Below are 5418 nucleotides of genomic sequence, written 5' to 3'. Positions count from 1 at the left end.
ATACAGTGTCCTGTCTGAATGTTTGTTTACACACCAGAAGAGGGTATTAGATCTCATTATAGATGGCAGTGAGCCACCATGTAGTTGCTGGGATTTGAACTCAGGTCCTCTGGAAGAGCTGTCAATGCTCTTAACCTCTGAGCCATCTCTCCAGCCCCCAGCCTCACATTCTTACATGATCTGCTAACTTAAAAGTGATGCAGTTGATAAGCAAAGTATCTTGTCTCCTGCAAGATAAAGTGTTTAAAGAACCCTCACCCTTTGCTTACCTCGTAGGTACTGTCATTCCCCAAAGCCTGCATTAGTGGGCAGGTCCCCGAGTCTGCCTGTGTGCAAGGGTGGATGACTGCCTGCTTGCTTTTCTACTCTTTGATCGGGTTGTCTAGAGAAAGACTTATTATGTAGATATTTAGCCTAGGAACATTCTACTGATTATTTCCAGTGGTCACTGGGGGGACAAACAGAGTTGCTCCTAGGCAATAGCAGCAGAGGGTCCTGGGGCAAGGCCCAGGGTGTGACTTGGAGAGACGGAGTGCTTCAGCAGCTCTGGGGACTAACAGGATGGGGTGGGGGTGGGGCAAGGCAGAGCCAGTCTCACCGGACTTTGCCAGGAAGACCTGAGACGCACCCAGCATCCTGCACGGAGAGCCCGTGGGTGGAAAGGCCCCTGGTGGGCCTCTTGTGTCCTGTCTTCACACCAAGCAGCTGCAGGTGAGAACAGTCAGTGCTGCCACAGCGGTGTTAGGGACTTTGGACTTCCAAGGAGTAAGCAATGGCTGCGGGCTGCACTTCAGAAGTCAGAAGGAAGGCTCTAACCAGGAGACTTAGGCAGTGTGACTCACTGAAGGGCCACTGAACCTGAACACCAAATATGGAGGGTCCTTGTTTTACATTTAAAATTTACATTTATTTTTAATACATATCATGCTTTATATCTCTATTTTAAATCTCTCTCCTATCCATCCATCCATCCATCCATCTTCTGTCTGTCTGTCTGTCTGTCTATCTATCTATCTATCTATCTATCTATCTATCTATCTATCTCTACCTCTCTCAAAAAGAAGTTTTCTCTAGTCATCCTGTCTAAATTGAGCCTCCTCTCTTGAGACTAGGTCTCATATATTCTAGACTGGCCTTGAACTTGATACATAGCTGAGGATGATTTCAAATTTCTTTTAAGGATTGATTTTTTTGTGTATTTATTATTTGTATATACATCCACTTGTGTGAGTTTTGTGCCCAGAGGAACTCATGGAGGTCAGAAGAGAGCATCAGATCCCCTGGAACTGGGGTGAGTCAGGGGCAGTTGTGAGGACCCCGAACCAAGCCAAGGTCCTTTGCAAGATCACTAAGCACTTTTTTTTTTTACATTTTTCTTAGCATACATTAATTATACACAATTGGTTTCATTGTGGCATTTTTATTCATATATATGAAATGTTTTTTTTTAAATCATAATCACCCCCATTTCCTGGTCTTGTTCCCCTCTCACTTCCACTAAGAACTTCTGATTCTCCTGAGGCTGCCTCCAGAGTGCTTGGCGCACAGGCACTCAGCTTATGACGTGCCTTAGGGCGGGCTCTAGGACTCATGTGCCTACCGAGCTACATCCCTGGCCCCTATTTTATTCTTTAATTTTACCTAACCTAGTTTTGTTACGCACGAGGGACTGTTCTACAGGTTCAAGTATGAAGTTCCTCTGTCCTTATGTCACCCTTGCCAGGGTCTCTTGATTCCTTTATTTTGCATCTGTAAGGGAAACTGAGGACGGGAAGATCAGGAAAGCTGCGCAGGGTTGGACAAGGCGGCGAAAGGCGGCACAGCTGGGTTACAGAGGTGTTTCAGCTTCAGGGCCAGTGTCCTTGCACTGTGCCCCAGTGGCCCAAACCAGAGCTTCAGATGTGATTTCCCAGTGTCCTCCGTCTCTCAGATGCCAGCTAGCTCACTTTATAGCTGCTCTGCTGTCACGTCTGGCACAGTGACACTTTATTCTTACCATCTGCGAGGAGCATGAATGAATGAATGAATGAATGAATGAATCCATGAGAGAGGCGAGATTCCTCATAACCTGACTCCCTAGCACAATAATCAGGGTCATTTTAACAGAGTGAGTCTTCATGTGTGGGTCAGGAACTGCTCCTGCCAGTCCTGTGTACCGTCACCATCCTTAAGAAGCCAGAGCAGGTCTACTGTGCCAACACACCTGGGGCAAGAAGCTGGTAAGGTGCCTCCTGCCAGCACCTGGCTCCTGGTCAGCCTAGGGCACGTCTGTTTCTCTCTTTGTCTCACCTTTGCTCACAGCCCTGCTGGCTCCTGGAGGCTCCTTATCTCTGTCTGCCAGGCCCATCCACGTCTTTGTGTGTTGCTGAGCCTAGGTGCTTTCCAAAGCGGGTGGAGCCTGCAATAGTAATTTTACTTCATCATCACTGTTGAGGAGCAGAAAAAAAAACATTGGCACAGTTGCCTACCATTCTGCAAGTGTTTCAGGTACGCAAGTCATTACTCTGGAACCCAAAAGAATACGAAGCTATGTCATAAATTTAGAAGCCAATAGAATCCTGGGTTCTTTCTATCCCTGTGTTGACCGCTCCTTGAAGTCGTAGTGCCAAAACTAATGCCCTGGTGGTGTGTTGGTTTGATGCTGCTCCAGCAAAGCGCTGGACAATGGATATATTTATAAAGAAAAGAAATGGAAATTTTTTTTTTGGCTGTCATTTTTGGTTTTGCTATGAATCGTTTAACAAACATTCATCTTGATACGTATTTTCTTGCCTCACCCTCCAGAGTACTGGGATTTTAGGCATGCTATGGAGGCTAGACGTGCAAGATGGAGTGGTTCCGTTGTTTCAGTCTTTGGGGAGGACCCGGTGGCATATGGCATCATAAGGAAGTGCTTGTAGGAACCAGCTACCTGTGCTCTAGACGAGGAGGGAAGGCCGTGCTTGCCTTCTGCATCACAGCCCCTAGGGAGAATAATTGTGGGGGTCCTCTGGGAACTCCCTAGTCCCTTCTGCTGACAGCTGACATCATCCCAGTGACCTCCCATGCTCTACCTCTCAAAGGCCCCCCCCACCTCCCCATCAACACACCTGGAAGAAACCTCCAAACCACAAGCCCTCGAGGGACACATTACAACCCAGCCATCACGGGGGGGGGGGGCAGTGTGTGTGTGCTTGAGAGTTTAGATTCCACCCACAGTTTCCATTGGTCATAAATACATATGCCAGGAGGCTCTCACCTGGCATATATAACCCAGCACTTGGGAGATGGGAGATCAGGTATTCAAAATCACCTTTGACTTCATAGTGAGTTCAAGGTCAGCCTGGGCTACAAGAGACTCTGTGTCAAAAACAAACAAAGACACCAATGTACACACAGTAGCAAAAAACCCCAGTTCTTTCTTTTATAAAAAAATACAACCTCAGCATGGATCCCTGGACCCCACTTCCACCTAATCCCTTCCAGGACAAACTTTGTCCAATTCATGGCACAGGACAATCCATCTGCTGCCTCTGTTTTACCAGGGTCTTCCCTCAAGTCCTTAGTGACAAGGGTCAAGGTGGAAGGTGGCCCAGCCCCCTCCTGCGTTCTTATGTTAATTCCTGACACGTATTGACCGTTCTCTAATACAACATCGGAGGAGACGTGGGATTCCCACCTGAAGGACTTGCAGAGATGAGCTACAGAAACAGTTGGGTGGGTAAAGGGTTAAGTGGTACTGCAGAGGTTAAACTGGTACCTGGAAGAGGGGACTAGGGTGTGTCAAAGGCACGGGATGGCATCTGGGACAGAGTCTGTGGCGGGAGGGTTCCTGGAGACTGTCCATGGTAGACGGACAGCCCAGGACTCCGAGATGTGTGTGCCCAGGCAATAAGCCTGCTGCGGAAAGCCAGGCTGCCCCCAAACTTCAAAGGGAAAAGTGGGAAGCCCAGTGTGCTGTGTAACATTTAAACTGCTGTAGGAGAGAAACCACATGTGCCCAGTTGTGAGCCATGGTGAGACCAGATGTGGATGGCTGTGCTGGGCGTTCCTCTAGGGCCAGGGCACTCCTCGGGCTGCAGCTTAGACAGCCAGCATCTTTAGGTATTTGGATCCCTTTGGAAGCTGAATCTGGAGTGTCCTTAAAAAATGTAATCCAGATTTCCTGGAGCTGAGCCAGCTGAAAGTTCTTTCAGGCTCTGCTCCCTGTTGACATTATTTGGTCTTGGTTTCACAAGACCAACATGGTGGAGTAGGCGGGCCTAGGTGCATGTATCTCATTTATATTCCTGGAGCCAGTCTCTCTCAGCTCTCTGATCCTGGCAGGCTGTGGCTCCCAGTGGTGGTAGCTCAATGAGTCCAATGACGAGGGAACTACTTCTGAGATCCTGTGTCCTCTGTACCAGCAGAAATCAATAGTTTCAGGAAGGCCTGAGCCCATGGACTGGGGGGATGGCTTGCTGTGGAAACATGAGAACCTTAGTTCAGATCCCCAGAATGCATGTAAAGGCCAAGCATAGTACCTGAGTTTGCAGTTCCAGAACTCCTCTGAGGATATTGGGAGGTGGTGCAGACAGGAAATCCCTGGAAGCTCATGGACTGGTCATCTTGGCGAACACAGTGGGAAACTATAGAGATCTTGTCTTAGACAAGAACCAACTCCCAAGTTGTCCTCTGCCTACTCGTGTACTGTGGCATGCATGTGCTAGCATTCATACATAAAAACATACACGGAAAGAGAAACAGAGTCAGAGAGAGACAGAGATAGATAGATAGATAGATAGATAGATAGATAGATAGATAGATAGATAGATAGATAGATAGATAGATGGATGGATCGATGGATGATACAAAATTTTCTAAGGCCTAAACCCAGTTACAGCATAGCTCTTAGCATATAATGGCAGCTCAATAAATACATAGGGCTGGAGAGATGGCTCCGTGGTTAAGAGCACTGACTGCTCTTCCAGAGAACAGAGGGTCAATTCCCAGCACCCACATGGCAGCTCACAACTGTTTGTAACTCCAGTTCCAGGGGACCCAACATTCACAGCAAACCACCAATGCATATAAGATAAAAATAAATATAAAATAAAAAAATCACTTGGCAGAACACCAACTTCCACATCCCTACAGCTGGCTGGCCCCTGGCGCTGGTCCTAGCAGACTCAGCCTCTTCCTCCTCTTCCACATCACCACAAAGGCCACAGTCTGCCACCTCCGACTTCAGCATCTCTGTCTGCCCCCTTTTCCCATCACCCTTCATTGTGCGTCTTCCTGCGCTCCTTCCCTGCTTGGATCCCAGTCTTCTGAAGTTTCCATGAGAGCTCCCTGGAAAGAACTCGTCAAGATGGAAGCCTACGTTAACATCGATTTGAAGGAGAGCCAAAAACACTGGGGTTCATGTCTAGATGGGCCAGCAGATAAAGTGTTGGAGAC

Source organism: Microtus pennsylvanicus, chromosome 2 (genome assembly GCF_037038515.1).
Source record: "Microtus pennsylvanicus isolate mMicPen1 chromosome 2, mMicPen1.hap1, whole genome shotgun sequence".
Classification (NCBI taxonomy): Eukaryota; Metazoa; Chordata; class Mammalia; order Rodentia; family Cricetidae; genus Microtus; species Microtus pennsylvanicus.
Note: the sequence above shows the minus strand (reverse complement) of the source record.